Source organism: Diabrotica undecimpunctata, chromosome 9, assembly GCF_040954645.1.
Source record: "Diabrotica undecimpunctata isolate CICGRU chromosome 9, icDiaUnde3, whole genome shotgun sequence".
In the NCBI taxonomy this organism is placed as follows: Eukaryota; Metazoa; Arthropoda; class Insecta; order Coleoptera; family Chrysomelidae; genus Diabrotica; species Diabrotica undecimpunctata.
In genome coordinates this window covers 101,709,303-101,727,321 of record NC_092811.1, presented here as the reverse complement: position 1 = coordinate 101,727,321, position 18,019 = coordinate 101,709,303, and the positions used below count along the sequence as shown (strand labels likewise).

General features: G+C 34.2%; 1 protein-coding gene across 1 annotated transcript in view; it reads right to left on the bottom strand.

The window, feature by feature from the left end:
- Positions 1 to 18,019, bottom strand: part of LOC140450334 (uncharacterized) — a 265,222-nt gene that overhangs the window by 128,234 nt on the left and 118,969 nt on the right. The window lies entirely within an intron of this gene.

The window sequence follows — 18,019 nt, the reverse complement described above, 5'->3', positions numbered from 1 at the left end:
TTTTCAGGGTCGTCCTCATTTTCTTCTTCCTATGGGGCTCCATTCGGTTATTCTCTTTATCCATCTGCTGTCGCTAGTTCTTCTTACATGTTCATACCACTTTAGTCTATATATGTTAATATGTCTGTTTCTATTGATGTTCTTTGCTTTATTTCGTCATTACTTCTCCTATCCATTCTTATTACTCTGCAGCATCTTCGCAGGTATTCCATCTCTGTTGCTACTATCTTACTGCTGTTTTTCTTGTTTATGATTTTTGCCCAATTTTCAGCCCATATGTCATAATACTTCGCACTAATGTTTTATAAATCTGTGTTTTTGTCTTGGTGTCTATCCCACCATACAAAGTTAAGTTGTCGGATTGCTGTTGTTGTTTGTCCTAATCTTTGTGTAATTTCTTCCTCTGTTGTTGCCTTTTTCGTGATTATAAACCCCAAGTGTTTGAATTTATCCTTTCCTTTGATTGTTATGTTGTCATCAATCTGTAGATCTTCTATGTCTTCTTCACTTGTAGATAGGTACTCTGTTTTCGCGAGGATAATATCTAGGCCAGCCTTGGTATATTTTTCTTGTAGTTTCTTCATCATGTATCTGAGGTCGTCTTGGTCTTGTGCAATCACTACTTGATCGTCTGCAAAGCTTAACGGATATAGGTATTCGTTCCGTACCGGTACTCCCATGCCTTCACATTTTCTTTTCCATGTAGTCAAGGCTTTCTCTAAGTTTATTTTGAATAGGGGTGGAGATATGGAACAACCCTGCAGGAGCCCTTTTGTTGTGATGAAGTCTCCTATGATTCTTGTTCCCATTTTAATGGACACTTTATTTTCTTTATACAGAGTTTTTGATTTCATCTTCTTGATTTCATCTCAGTGTTAATGTGTCTGTTTCGCCATATAGTGTTATTAAGGCATCCTGCAAGTCTATTTACTTTTTGTACTTGATCTCTCACTTCTTTGTCCAGGTATCCATAGCTAGACAGTTTATTTCCCAGGTATTTTATTTCCATTACTTGTTCAATACTGATGCCATCCATTTCTATTTTACATCTGGTTGGTTCTTTGCTGACTAATATTGTCTTAGTTTTCTGAGATGAGATTTGCATATTAAATTCGTTTGCTCTTATGTTAAATCTGTAAACCAGTCTTTGCAGACTATCTTCATCTTGGGCTATCAATATTGCGTCGTCTGCGTAACAGAGTATTTTGATTTCTTTGTTTCCCATTCTGTATCCTCTTCCTTTGTTAACGGTTTTGACGATTTCATCCATTATCAAATTGAAAAGCATGGGCTCAATGAATCCCCTTGTCTTATTCCGCTGCTTATTTCTATAGGTTCTGTAAGTTTTCCATCTAGTCTGACTTCCATTTTGTTGTTTTGGTAGATGTTTTCGATAGTATTTATAATATTTAGAAGAACTTCTCTATTATACAGAAGATAAATTACATCTTTGAGTCTTACTCTGTCAAACGCTTTCTTTAGGTCAATCAGACACAGAACGGTTTCTTGTAGTCAATAAATAAATACATATGTGTAACTTTTTGCTCCTCTTGTTCTTTTAACTTCCTAATAAAAATTTTAACTTCTTTCCGCTAAGCATAACAGTAGCGAGTCATCTTTTTATTTTGTCGATACAATGCACATATTTAGCCAGTTCCGCATTTGGTTAAACACGGAAACAATCAAAACCAGCGATACTAAAACCGTAATCGTCCTTTATAATCAATTTAAACAGGTAAATCGTGATAAGTGTAATGGACGACGTCATGGCTCACATTTAAACGTATTCTAATTGATAAATGAACTGCTCGTCTTGAATATTCATTAGAATGTTTTTATTATGTTGCAAAAAGTTAAATGTACAGGTTGTTTGCTTTATCTGCTAACGGTTATTATTACCATTCAATTTTAAATTGCTTCACTCCTACGAGGATATAGTGTTGTTGGGTTTTAAAATATCCGCTTTTCATAATTACATTGGTAGAAATTTGATCGCTAAAATAGAAGTAAAAAAGAGATAAGAGAGGCGAAAGAAAATGTTTTAAAATACATTATGCTTTATTTTAAATTAAATGAGAAATATTAAAAAAAAGGTAATAAAACTGATCAGAAAACTATAGGGAATAGCAGTAATATTAACAATATGCAGATTATACTCCAAAAAAATTACGAAACCTAGTAGAAGTAGACATTAAAAACAAACAACGTAAAGAACAAGCAAAGTTCAAAGGTGGACAATCTACCATAGATAATTTATTTACATTGAAATAGAGGTCACATAGCCATAGACTTGAAACAAACATATGATAGCGTGCGATTTCACAGTTGTGGAAGGAAATGATGAATTTGAAAGCAAATCCAGTTCTTTTTAAGGGTGCTCAAAAATATTATAAGGATTCTCTGGAAGAATTTAGATAGAAACAGAAATTACCTTTCCTTCTTCTACTTCTTCCTTCTTGAATGTATGCTTCAAAGTCCGTTTCTCCTTCAATATTAGCCTCCTAAATTGTTTAATTTATCGCACCATATTTTTCTTGGTCTGACAATACTTCTTCGTCCATTTGGTAACTTATGTCGTGCTATTCGTACTATCCTATCCTCTGCCATTCTATTTACGTCTAATAGACCACTTACCGTGAGATACCCGATATAAATACATCAGTTAAAATTCAAAGCAATTTGATTAAAATAATTTCTGAATTTAATAGATTACTACGTAAACAAGAAGTAAACAGATACACAAACAATCTTCCGCATTAGAAAAAAAATGCTGGTGATGAGTTTACCTATCTGCGGTGATGAGTTCTCCGGTCTAGAAGGGTCGCGGTGATTAGTTTGCCATATCTCGAAGGGTCTAATAATTTTATGGGGGGAGATAAAGTGATGAGTTTGTACACGTCTGCTTTGAGACAAGAATGTAGTTTATCACCCACGAAATGTCGAAGCATGGGAATAACAGTGGAAGAACAAAAGCTTAGGGTAGAATAGATTCCCTCTGAGAAAAGAAAGAGAACAGAACGTCGAAGAAGTTGGCGTAATGATTTAGATGAAACAATTAAACTTTTCCAATATTAAACAACTATTCAGAAATTACAAATGAATTTTTTAAAAACATATCTAAGATGACTTGCGTTATGAACTTTACCTCATCCGTTTTTAACAGACCTCTAAAAACGAGAACATCATTGTCGGCTTACGCATTTCCTTTCCATTTGTATTTACATATTTCCTTCGTTTTTTCATGTGAACTCAACCGGACACATTATTCCTTCGACTGTGAAATTATTCGACGAAATAATTATTATGTGCAAAAGAGATTTATTGACTATTAGTCACTTTAGTAGTTTTACTCTAATGTGTACGAGAAAACGGAATTTAAAACACTGGGTTTAATGACTATGGGTTGTAATTTCTCACGTACAAGTATTTAATTTTGTACTCGCATCTGCCCAAATATTTTTACATTAAATAAAGTAGTTTATTTTATTGAACGTACTCGGAACGTACATACATCGCATTTTCTTCATATACAATACTATAAAAAGACATATTATATGTATCAATAAAAATAAAACATAGAATCAGGATTTTAAAGAACCGCTTCGATTGAAATGAAATTTGAAATACGCATAGGAAAAATGTCAAAGAAAAAAGTTAAATAGTGCCGATGTGTGATTGTACACCGGGGGTGGGTGCCACCGCTTCTCGGGGTGAAAATATTTAACCTTTAAATAATTCTCGAAATCGATATAGAATTCAATATATAGTAAAAAAAGCTATACAGACTTTTCTCGGTAAGTTAATATTTTTCAAGTTATTCAAGCTTGAAATTGTTGATTTCCAACCTAAAAATGCATGTTTTTGGGTGGTTTTTCAAAAATAACTCGAAAACAGTACATTTTAATCAAAAAGTCATACGAATCAAACCTTTCAAAATGACAAATCAAATAGTTCTTTTTTAAATTTTTATCGGGGCTATACAACCCAATTTACAACATGTTGAAGGTGAGGGTTTATTTGAATTAATCTACAATCGAAACTTTTATCTTCAAATAACGTAAAAAAAAGGTGTTTAAAAAAAATGATCAAAATGTTTTTAAAAGTATTTAATGAGAGCTTTAAAATGAGGTAAGATAAAAGTGATTCGGATGGAAAACACCCGACCCAATTGTGTGTATACTCTTTATATACACACGGTTTATATAATGTAATAATTTTTTTTCCACAATATTTTGTAAGACGGGGTTGGAACAATGAAATATGTACTTGAGAAATAATATTAAAAATAATGAGATTTTGAATGACTGCACTCACAACATCAATTCAATTTGAAATTATAATAAACAATTACTCTATAAAGGCTGGTTTTTAAGGGTTGAATAAATGCATTTTATCACAAAATCAATTTTTAAATAGCAAAATACATTTAATCTACTATAAATAGACCATTTAAAAGTTTGAAGCATCGAAATTTTTTTTTTATAAATTTCAGTGTTTAGGTGGTCAATTTCAGGGTGGTGTATAAAGGTTGAAAATAGTTGCAAAATAAAACTATGAGTATTAAATTTATTTCTATTACGAAAAATACTAAGAAATGATAGAAAACCCATACCTCCACTACACGGTGAAAATGGAACTGTCTACACTATAGATGAAAAAGCCAAGGTGATGAGGAGGACTCTCGAGAGAGCGTACATTAAATGATCACCAAGACGAAGATGTAGACTTCATCGACGAATTTGAGGAACAACAAGAAATGCCCGAAGAACTAGAGGAGATAATCACAACGAGAAAAGCACCCGGTCTAGATGAATTTTCAAATAGAGCCCTGAAGTATCTACCAGCAAAAGCAATAGTATTTTTAGCCAACATAACAAACCTTATCCGTAATCCTTAGATAAGGCTCTTCCCAAATCGATGAAAGGAAGTCCACGTTGTCATTGTTCTGAAGCCAGGAAAGAATACCATGTTTCCGCAAAATTACAGGCCGATAAGCTTACTGCCAGCAGTTATCGTAGAAAAAGTAATACTAAGCAGACTACAGGCTGAAACATACGAAATAGGACTAATCCCAGAAGCTCAGTTCGAATTTTTAGAGCAAAACATTCTAGCGAATTACAAGTACTGACAGAATACATAACAGCTGAATTTAACGACAAACAGTACACAGGAGCAGCGTTCCTATATGTAAGCAAAGCCTTCGACAGAGTCTGGCATAAAGGCCTAATATACAACATGAGAGGCTACGGATATAGTGAGGCCATGAGGAGACTGATCTCTTCGTACTCGAGCAACCGAAGCTTCAGGGTACAAATAGGACAAGTACTATCTGAGCACGAAGCTCCGGAGGCTTCGTACCTTCGTACCAAATACAGAAACTTAGAAGTAGTGGTCAACAATCTACAGACAGCATTGGATGACATTGAAGAATGGTGTATCCAGTGGAAAATAGCAATAAATGTGGAGAAGACACAGGCAAATATATTCAAAAAGAAAAGATAAACCCCAGAGGAAGAGCTGTTAATGCTGATAAATATATATATATATATATATATATATATATATATATATATATATATATATATATATATATATATATATATATATATATAGTAGACTCCCTCTATAACGAGAACTGAAATGGCAGACTAATTACCTCGTTATAAGCCGATCTCGTTATATCAGACAACAATAATACTGTGCATACATATGAATATGTAGTTTTCTAAATTCTAAAACATTAACTTCCTATAGTGAAACCATTCGGAGCAATATAAGATGCTAATAAATATTGTTTGAAAGGCGTTTTTGAAAAAAAGTTGTTTACTTTTATTGTCAATGAAATACATTAAAACAAAAAAGTTTTTTTTATTGTCAATGATATAGGTTAAAACAAAAAATCTGTACTTGCATTTTTCCCAACTACATAATGTATAAAGCCCATTTACAAGGATAACATAAACTATTGCTTCTGCAATTGGAAGAATTCTTTCATTTTTGACTGCTTTAAATTGTTCAGTATTATTCTATCTATCATATTTTCTAAAGATGTGAAACAGTTGTATTTATTGTAAAGAAACAGTTTAAAAAGGTATTTATTTATAGCCACGTCCGGGCCAAAAACGTAAAAAAAAAGTTTTTCAATTTTATTTTCTCTCGTTATAACCAAATTTGCCTCGCTATAGAGAGTTATAGTTCAATAGAAATTTTACGGGACATCTAATGTACCTCGTTATAAGCGAAACCTCGTAATAACCGTGTTCGTTATAGAGTGAGTATACTGTATATATATATATATATATATATATATATATATATATAATTATTATTATATTATATTATATAAAAAGAAAATTCAAGCAGACCACAATAGCATTCTTAGAGAAGCGGCAAATGTACCCAGATACGTAGCTGAACGCTTTCTGTTTAGAGAACTGCAAGTAAGGGTGATAGATAAAATGACAGAAAAAGCCAGAATTAGATTTTCAGAATTAGAGAATCATTATTAGAGAAAAAATTCTTATTCAAACATAAACAAACAAAGTTAGGTTAGAATTAGAATCAACGTGTGAGGTTGTCCGATACTGATTACTGGATTACCGCAAGGCCGAGATAATCAACTAAAAAAGAAGATGTATTTGGTGACTTTTCTAGTAACTTTCTTGGGTGTGAAGCTGTTTTTTTAGTTTAATCCTGCTGGTTAAAAAACAAACCATTGATAATTCGTAGCTCTACCAACAGAAGAAGCCCCAGCACGCAGCACTGGACATTATATTAATTGATTAGTTTATTTTCAGGACAACCTTCAATAATAATAATAATAATAAATAAAGGCTTTGGCCACCAAAAAAATCACAAAATACTAACAAAAACTCGACAGCCATCCAAAAAAATTAACAAAGCCCCAAAACCTGGACACCAAGGGCCCACATCCTCGGGCACCGAGTCGCCGAACTTGGCGCAGCCCGGAGCGGAGACTCGAGACCCGAGCAAGCAATTTCAGTTCGATTATACGTCACTAGAGAAAGCAGGACAAGAGCGCCTCACGGTAGCCTGCATTTATCGGGTTAGGATATCGTGTTGAATATCTTGTACCCAGGACTTCCACACGAAAAGCATTGGGCTGATAGTGAGCCCCTATCGCGCATCAGAGTGCTATAGGGGGGAAATGGGTGACCTGGAGCATTGGAGCGCGGTGGAGGGGTTCCTGATAACACGAATCAATACACCTCGCTCCAATGAATTGTAACACCCGAATGTCATTCTAAGGGGTGTGCAAGTCTCTCAGACTGGGTTAATCAAATTGCTTGACTATAAAATTCATTATTAGCTTATTTTCTCTGCAAATTTTATTTTAAAGGTTAGTTTTTAAGGATTGAAAAATAATTATATAATAGAAAATGCATTCCCATATTATAAACAAATCTTTATTTAACATACTTAAACAAGATTAAGATTTAAAAAACTCATTATGCTAGTTTTTAATTTTTGGTACAAAAGGGTAGTTTTTACCCCAAAAAACAAAAACCGCACATTTTATTCATATAACTTTTACAATATTTTACCGTGAAAAATGGACTAAGTATAATGAATTACTCAAGTTTTAAAAATATTTGAGATTCAAATTTTTCCCAATTTTGTAGTTCATTTTTGATACTTTTCTCTATAATTTATTTCTAAATTCTTTGTAAATTTTAAAAAACCTAGGCATAATTTTTTGTAACTGTATAATATTATGATTTATAGTGACCGTGTATAAATCAAATATAAACGCTGGTCCTGCTAACCAAATGTTTAATGTTTACCGAAATTGTAACACTCACTTTTAAATTGTATCAAAAATATTTGCAGCATGTTTGTCCGATATAAACTCAACAATCGCCATAAGTAAATCACAAGTAATTAGTAATATTTATACATTGGAAACAACAACAAATAACTGGCGTCTTTAGTTTCTTCATCACTAACAATGAGATTGAAATAACAACTTGCCCAATTGCGAATGAAAGCAACTTATACGGTATATAGAATGCCGTTAAGATTGTGACATGTAGGTACAACAGTAAATAAAAAAAAACAAAAAAAATTATATACACTGTTATTTGTTGAGTGTTGTTTAATATAATGAAATGAAGAATATTGCAACATATGGCAGATACTTAACGTACTAATGTGGTTGCAGCGCTGGCGAGAGAAAAAGGAATGAGGGTTTCTTATTAAAAGTATTATAATCTGTAGGTCTGTGTTATTAGTTAATGCATTTGAGTATATTAATAGTTAATACTATTCGTTCATATTTCTTTCAAATCTGTAACCTTAGTCTTAAAATCTGTAAAAATAGTCCTTATTCTGACATTGTGAGGCATTATGACATTTAGAATTGCACAATACGTTAGACTTTTTATATCTACATAACTTTAAAAATATTTTTTATTGCAGCAGCATTTTATAAAGCCTTGTCTACCAAATTTGGAATCTTTTGCACTGATTTCTCTTAGAGACAGCTGAACGTCGAGCACATCTTCGAAATTAAGAAAATTCTCTTTGCATGATTTTATTTGATTCCTCGAAAAAATGTGTTTATTGTTATGTGTGCCGTCCCTGCTATATAGAAATCGTCAACAGTTTTATCTTGTGTCATAACCAAAACATTTAGAGCATCTCCTTTGTCAAACGTCACGACGTTTTTACAAATTTCCTCCATCCAGTTTTAATTCAGGATATGATTGAATCCAAGCACCTAGTATGGACATCGCGATATAAACAAATTAACGAAGTTACAGGTTACGTAATAAAATTACACTGTAAATGAGCTTTTAAAATTTGCCTCAATACACAGGTTTACTGTTTGGGTTTACTGTTTGACGTGAAAACCATAAATAAAACTAATGTAAATTGAAGAAATTTATACAGCTACTTATTCCTAAAAGCTTCACCAAAAGCCCATTTTGGATTTCCATAAAACTCGTCCCACTAAAAGTGTTTGTATATGTTTCATTTTGTTTGTATATTCGTGTTGTTAATTGTTTACCAGTTTACCTAAAACCTTTTATTAGGTTAATAGCAGGTAAGCCCAAAAGCAGGTAAACCCACTGACATTATACCGTACAGACCATGATCTCTATAATCGGTTTTAAAGAGTTTATAGTTATATAGTTTATAGTTAAACTATATAGTTATATAGTTTATAGTTAAACTATATAGTTTATAGTTATTGGAATATATATGTAAAAGGGCAAAACTGACCGACAAGGGCATAAACATAAACGGAGAAAAGCTTAGCCATCTAAGGTTTGCAGATGATATTGTACTAATAGCTGATAGGATAGATGAGGCCAACGAACTTTTAAATCAGGTCTACCTTTCCTCGCTAGAAGGGGGATTGAAAATAAATATATCTAAAACCCAGATGATGACAAATCTTGTAGTCAGCGAAGATATATGCGTAGGAACAAGATCCATAGACCAGGTAATGGCCTATAAATACCTAGGTCATGAGATTTGCATAGGAAAAGATAACCAAACCGTTGAGCTTCTCCGTCGTATAAGACTGACTTGGGCAGCCTTCGGCAAGCTGAACCATATTTTCAAATCGTCTGATATACCAATATGCCTTAAAAGAAAAACGTTTAATCAGTGTGTTTTGCCAGTGTTAACTTATGGTGCGGAAACGTTGACCAGGACAAGGAGAACAGTTCAAAAGATCCGTGTGTGTCAAAGGGCGATGGAGCGTGCTATGTTGGGCGTTTCACTAAGAGACAAGATCCCAAATCGCCAGCTACGACAAAGAACAGGAGTGGCTGATGCAGTACAGAGAGTAGCAACACTGAAATGGAACTGGGCAGGTCACGTGGCTCGAATGACAGATAATAGATGGACAAATCGGATACTGGAATGGAGACCAAGAGATGATGCCTACCAAAGCAGAGGTCGTCCACCAACACGTTGGACTGACGATCTAAAACGTTGTCATAGGAATTGGATGCAAGAGGCACAAGATCGAAATAGATGGAAAATTATGAGGGAGATCTATGTCCAGCAGTGGATAAGCGAAGATTGAATGATGATGATGAGTTTATAGTTTAAGCGAAGTCCAATGCGAAGCAATGATATTACAAATAGTAATACAGCAAAAAACGTAAATTTTAAACGTAAACTTAAATAATGGGAAAGGAAAAAAAATTTGCAGATTTATTAAATTTTAAATAGTCTGTTCTTATTATACACAACGTTTTTTCTGTGATTGTGTATATAGAGATAAAAATTCCTTGTTGCTGAAATGCTATAAAACATCTTAGAACTTATTATCTCGTACATATCTCACGGTAAAAAAACAATGGACAAGAATTTCTATAAAATAAGTTTTTATCGCATTCATAACATTCCGTATATTGTTGTAACAAGTTATAATAAAAGATTGACTTTCCTTATTTAATTGAGTTTAAAAAAAAAACAAAATAAAATTGATTATTAGCCAAATACTTTCACTTTTAATGAGACAAATCATTGAGACAATTAGATAACCGTAATACCAATAAAAATTGTTGAATTTTGTGATTTGTATTTGTTACTTATATTGGGAAAAATATGCACATTATATTAATTAATTCAATTATCAATAGCACATTATAGTGAAGGAGTTCAATAAATATTCTGGAATTGAAAAACTAATTTTTGCAAGCAAGCAATAATAGTTAACCCAACCTGTAGAGATTCGCATGCCCATCAGGACATTCCGGCATACAATTCATTGGAGCACGCTATGATGCGCTATGAAGGCAAATATCATTAAAATGTTTGCCATATGGGAATCCTGGATACAATGATCCCCATATGAAATCTTCCCCGTATTATGCAGGACTAATTCTTCTATTCAAAAAAAAGAGATAAAAACAGCCAGAAAACTACAAAGGTATAAACTTGTTAAATACTACGCTAAAACTTACAACTAAAATTATACAAGTGCTAATAAACCAGATGATAAGTTTAGCAGATGAACAACAGGGTTTTCGTCGTGGAAGATCGTGTACAGATGCAATAATCGTTATAAAGCTGATTACTGAGAAATCACTAGAGTATAATAGACCAGCATTCCTGTGTCTGATTGACCTAAAGAAAGCGTTTGACAGAGTAAGACTCAAAAATATAATCCATCTTCTGTATAATAGAGAAGTTCCCCTAAATATTATAAAAACTATCGAAAACTACTACCAAAACAACAAAATGGAAGTCAGAATAGATGGACAACTCACAAAACCTATAGAAATGGGCAGCGGAATAAGACAAGGGGATTCATTGAGCCCCATGCTCTTCAATTTGATCATAAATGAAATCATCAAAAGCGTTAACAAAGGAAGAGGATACAGAGTGGGAAACAAAGAAATAAAAATACTCTGTTACGCAGACGACGCAATATTGATAGCCCAAGATAAAGATATTTTGCAAAGACTAGTCCACAGATTTAACATACGGGCAAAAGAATTTAATATGACAATCTCATCTCAGAAAACTAAAACAATAGTAGTCAGCAAAGAACCAACCAGATGTAAAATAGAAATTGATGACATCAGTATTGAACAAATAATGGAAATAAAATACTTGGGAATTACACTGTCTAGCTATGGAGACCTGGACAAAGAGGTGAGGGATCAAGTACAAAGAGCAAATAGACTAGCAGGATGCCTTAATAACACTATATGGCGAAACAGACACTTTAACACTGAGATGAAGTCAAGAATTTATAAAGCCAGTGTAAGGCCAATAATGACATATGCCTCAGAAACAAGACCCAATACAGCCGCAACGCAAAGGCTACTGGAAACTGCAGAGATGAGAGTACTGAGAAGAATTACAGGAAATACGCTGACAGATCGAAAGAGAAGTGAAGAATTAAAAGAAAATGTAACGTACAGTGTATAAATGAGTGGACACAAAATAGAAAAAAAAAAAGAATGTAATAACCACATAAGTAGAATGGATTAGACCGTGTCGTCAAAATAGCAAGAGATAAGTCACCAATCGGCAGAAGAAGTATCGGAGGATCGCGCAAAAGATACAGTGACAACCTTCCATAGAGGAATGAACAAGCCATGAACAAGCAGAATTGCTTATAAAGATGAAGAAGAAGATTATGCAGGATAGCGTGTGGCGCTTTATTCCCACTATCATCTTAAACTGACCTATCATCTATTTGCTGTTGCTTGCCCAAGCGTCGAGTCTAGCTCCTGGCTTAGTCCAGTTCAGCGGCTTCCATTTCGCTCCAAGTTAGTAGTTTTTTAATTTTTCATTCCTTTTATAATTTTTTTACGGTGTATCTGAGAACTCATGTTTTTAGAAGTACGACGTCTCAAGATAAACGTGATGTCTTCTTCTGAGAAGGCTACAATATTATCTAGACTTTATTAGATATTTGCTAACGTTTGTTGTTTTGATCTTCTGTGCTTCCATTTATGTAACACATATATCTCTCGCAGGATCCAATTCGGTCAGTCCTCAAGCTCTGCAAATTTTATTCTGGCTTTTCGCCTATTATCTCTAACCTACTCTCTCTACTTTCTACAGATCTCTAAACAAGAACAGTTCAGCTACAAATGTGCCCAGTATCTGGGCACATTTGCAGCTTCTCTTAAGAATCTATAGTGTGCTGCTTGTATTTTCTTTTTATTGGTGTTACATGTGTATCCCACGCAAGAGATGCATATGTTATTATGGATATTATGGTGCTGTTTATCAGTCTATAATTTGGTTTTCATTGCTAATTTGATTCTTCTTCATGTGAGTCCTCTTATTGCAACTCTAGTCTTCGGTGTTTTTGGACTGTCGCGTTTACATGTGGTGTGAACATTAAACCTAGGCATTTAGGTCCATTTTTCCCAATGGAGCTGTCTTGCATTGTTAGCTGTTCATCTGAGGTATCTTTTTTCTTTTTGAAGATAACCGCCTGACTCTGGAATTATGGCTATTTTCTATTGGATACTGCATTCTTGTACTTTATCCAGTGCAATCTGTAGATTTTTACAACTATATCCAGGTTCCTTAACCGCGAGTACAGTGTCGTCTGCATAAAGACTGAGTAGGGTTCCGGGTGCTCTTGGAACGTCTGCTGTATTGTATGCTATACAGAAGGGGTAATATGGATGGAAGGATGGAACGACAACTTACTGGAGGCACATTGAAAAACAGACAGAGTCATATCTACATAAAAAGAAGAAAAAGAGGAAGGGGTGATAACACCGCCACCTGTACTACTCTTCTGGGGCTCCGTGTTAAGGTAGAACATGTCCTATATTGACCCTAACCTCCGGTCGTTCAGTCATGCCACACTTTGTCGAAGGCTTTGCTTACATGCAGGAAGACTGTTCCTGTATATTGCTTGTTAAATCCAGCTGCTATATACTCTGTAAGTCTGAGTACTTGTAGTTCGTTGGAATGTTGAGCTCTGAATCGGACAAGTGCTTTTGGAATTAATCCTAGCCTGTCTGTCTGTGATTAGAGTCTGGTTTGAATGACTTGTTCTACTATCTTGCTAGCTAGTGGAACTACGCTAATCGTCCTGTGGAAATGTATTGTTCTTTCCTAGCTTCGGTATCATGATTACGTAGGCTTTCTTCCATCGGTTCGGGAAGAGCCTGTATCTTAGTATTGCGTTTGTTATGCGTTTTTGTTCTGTTTCTTCGATTTCTTCGATAAGGTATATGTCTTCGTCTTGGTGATAATTCAGTGTACATTCCCTCTCGAGAGTCCTCATCATCACCTTGGCTTTATCTTCCACAGACTAGACGATTCCCTTTTCTGTTTCCGTGTAGTGGGGAAATGAGTTTTCTATCGTGTCTTAATGTTCTTTGAAGCCTCCAAATTACTTGCATGTTTTGACCGGAATACGAATGATATAGATGAACTTAAAAACATGGTAAAAAATCTTATAGAACAGATGGGAACAACTATAAAACTAAATCTTGTGTACCAAATTAACAAAATAATTAAGTTGCTTAAAACAGCTGTATGGAATGCCAACGAGTTAGCAAAATATCCAACGGGAGTAAAAGCCTTCATTATAAACCGTAATATAGATATCATGCTTGTTTCTGAAAACCATTTTACACATCGCTACTATTTTAAACAATCTATCTATAGAATCTACTGCACAAATCATCCAGATGACACGGTACACGAAGGATCTGCAATTATTATTAAGCCGACAATCAAGCATCACGAACTAAATAAATATTCAAAAGATCACTTACAAGCTACCAATATAAGCATAGAGGACTGGGATGGTTCACTGACAGTTTCTGAAACGTATAACCCACCAAGGCACTCAATAACTAGTGAACAATATGAGCAGCTGTTTACTACACCTGGCAACAAATTTATTGCGGCTGGTGATTATAATGCCAAGCATATACAATGGGAGTATAGATTAATAACACCCAATGGTAGACAACTATTAAAAGCAAAATGAAAGAAAAGTTTTGATTTCGTCTCTACTGGTGAACCAACTTATTGGCCAACCTACAGAACTTAAATCCCTAATCTTGTTGACTTTAGAATTCACAAAGGAATTCCTAAAATTCGTTGTGGCAAACTCTTATCTTGAACTATCGTTTGACCTTCTCCAGTTATTATTACAATCAGCACTGACAATTCAAAAAGAACCAGCTCGAGGCTTACACAACAAATGCACTAATTGGAATGATTTTCGTGAATATCTGGATACCATGTTGGATCTATATATTCCTCTAAAAACCAATGTTGATATAGAGAACCTGGTTCCATTTTACAAGATCGATACTGAAAGCGATATGGGACACAACTCGAAGCCAAGTCTGAACTAGCACACCTCAAGAACCGCCTTCGATCTGTTTGCCAGATCTCATCCTTCGTACTTTAGGAGTTCCTTCTGTATTCTGTCCTCTCCTGGTGATTTTCTATTTTTTAATTTCTTTATTGCTTCTTTTACCTCTCCCTCCTCAATGTTTGTTTCTTCGTTTTTGATCGCTTCTGGTGTTGGTGGTTCATTACTGTCACCTGTAGCAAATGGGGATCGAAAGTCTACATGTGTTTCCTTCTGAAAGTGTTTCATTTTTATTAGTTCGTTCATCTCTTTTCTATGTCCTCTGATCATTCTCCATATTTCCTTTTGTGTTCCGTAGCAGCGGCGTTCCATCTGTTTTGAGAAGCCCTACCAGTGTTCCCTTTTTATTTGTCTGACTAAAGTATACGTTTCATTTCTGATTTATTTATGGTGGTTTTATTCCTGTTTTGTTTTGTATTTTAAAAAGGCTTTCGATGGATGTATATCGCTGTTGGTTATAACATAATCTGTCATAGATCTTTTTCCACGCGTGTTATTGAATGTATATTTCCCTTGTTTGTTATTTGCTGGGTCGTATACACTGGTGACGTTCAGGTCTTCCTTCTCCATTCTTATGTATCTTGACGAAAATAAAGTTTGTTAATAATAATTTCTATGAAACTTCCCAGATCGGTTTAAATGCCGTTTAAAATAAATTTGAAGAACATTTAATTTCTTACAAAGCATGTGGTGTTCGTGTGTATCAAGGTATAAAAAATGCTTATTAAAAGCTTAAAACTTTTATTTTAAAGAAGATCTTTTCGGAATTGAATCATTCCATCATCAGTTTAATAAAAAGCTGTTAAAAAACATTGTTTGGCCACAGAAAAACACTGGAAGGACATCAGTAACAAAAACAATCCTCATGGAATTTACAAAGGTAAATGCAATAGACCGTTAACTTCGCTAATTAATAAAAACTAAAAATGGGGGCATCTAACATGACCCCCCGGAGCTGGTGAGATTTTGTCGACTTACATTACCTCTGATCTATGCTGGAGTCTAGGATTGACTGATAGAAAGATGGTATGAAAAATCAGTCAATGAATTGATTTTTAATACCATCTTTCTATCAGTCAACCCTAGACTCCAGCATAGATCAGATGTAATGTAATAAATGTAATAATGTAATAATGTAATAATGTATAAAAGTTTTAAGCTTTTAATAAGTATTTTTTATACCTTAATACACACGAACACCACATGCTTTGTATTCAACAGGTATACTAGCCAATCCTGGATATCTCCACTTCATGGTTTTGTTCCAGTTTCACTTTTAATTTAATTTCTTCTTTACTGCTAAATATTCTTTCAAATCAATTCAAGTTATTTTTGACAAATATACAAGTAAATTCCAAAAACCTGATTTTTCATCAAACAACGTGAAAAAGCTCGAAAGAACAACTCGCGACAAAATGATCGCTATAATAAAATAATAAATACTACAGAAATGCGTCTTTGAGTCAGTCTACTATAATTGGCTATATTGATGTCGGCTTTTATATAAAGAAGTTTAATACCGGCGTAATATTTTTGTTATTATATTGTAATCATCGTAAAGATTTTAATTAGACTGCATTCTCACGTGATAATATGTTTCTGTGTACAATATATTATTTTCAATATTTGAGTAACCACAAAGCCACAAAGAACTGAGTAGAAAAGTCAACAAAGTATATTAAAAATTTTCCGAGAGACAGTCACACAATTTTTTAAAAGTTTTCTGTAGTTTACCTAGTTTGTTTTAGTTGCAGGTAAAATTTTAAAACAATAAACTAAGATTTAAAAGTCAATTTTAAACCAATAAAAAGACTGGGATAAAAATGACTAAATCTGACAAACTTGTTAAATTGTATCTTCATACCGAATAACCTTCTAAAGCTCTGGAGAAACTAGGAACTGCCGAAAAAATTTTAATCCCAATGAAGGGAAAATCCAAATCTACAACTCCCCGTGGTAGAAGTTGAGTAACATCCAATTGGCTGGCTAACGCAGATAAGGAACGAGTGATTGTCTATATATAAGCTATCCCTCACATATTGACCAACGCCTTCTAAAAATCACAAAAAAACCCAAAAAAAAACGGCTTTGGCCATCAAAAAAATAATAATAAAATACTAACAAAGGCGCCAGCCACAAAAAATACTAACACAACCCAAAAAGGGCAAGAGGGGCCCACATTCTCGAGCGCCGAGTTGCCGAACTGGGCGTATCAGAGTGCTATCGGGAGGGTAGAGGATAGTCTGGAGCATTGGGGCGTGGTGGAGTGATTCCTGTTTTTACGAGTTAATCCTTCTCGCTTCGATGGATTGTATCATCCGAATGTCATTCTTAAGTGGTATGCAAGTCTTTCAGGCTTAAATACTATCGCTTGCTTGCTTGCTGACCAAGCGATTTTGGTTGATCATTCGGGATGATTTGCTAAGCGAACCGGTAGATAATCCTTGCAGTTTTCTGCATACTTACCAGGCTGAAGACGACTTAGGAGTGTTAAGAGTACGAAATTGGAAAACCAAGGTGAAGGATAGGAGGGAATTTCATGCCCAAGGGTGCCTAAATAAGCGCCGCAATTCGTCCAAAATGTTTATTGCCTCTGACAGATGTAGAAGAAGTCTACAACTTGTGAGTCCGTAATAGCTTGAAACTACAAGCAATCCCCTAAGCAACTGGCGAAGTATAATGAATACGAAATAACTTTGCTATGAGTTCCAGAATCATTTTGCAGTTTCCCAGGAAGCAAAGATAATTTAACTTATATTCTAGTAGGTTCTTCTATTATGGAAAGTTGCTGAGGTACCTATGGTACCAAGAATATACCTTCATTTAAGGGAAACTTATGATGTCACCATTCCAAAAAATTTTCCTTCTATCTTCTTGTTTATATGTTATGAAATCTTTATTAACGAACTTGACGAATTTGATGATGATTACGAAAACAGTTTCTATTTTGATAATAAAGTGATTTTGCTTCTGACTTTGTTGGTATAATACGCCAAAGATGTTACAAAACTACTAAACAATATAAATATTGATGTACTCCAACCTGAGGGTGTTAGGTTGTATAACCAAAGACCAAAACATAGGAGGAGTTCATAACCTTGATTTTTTGCGTAGTATAATATAGATCCTACGTTCTGTAAAACAACTACTTTCATATGTATCATA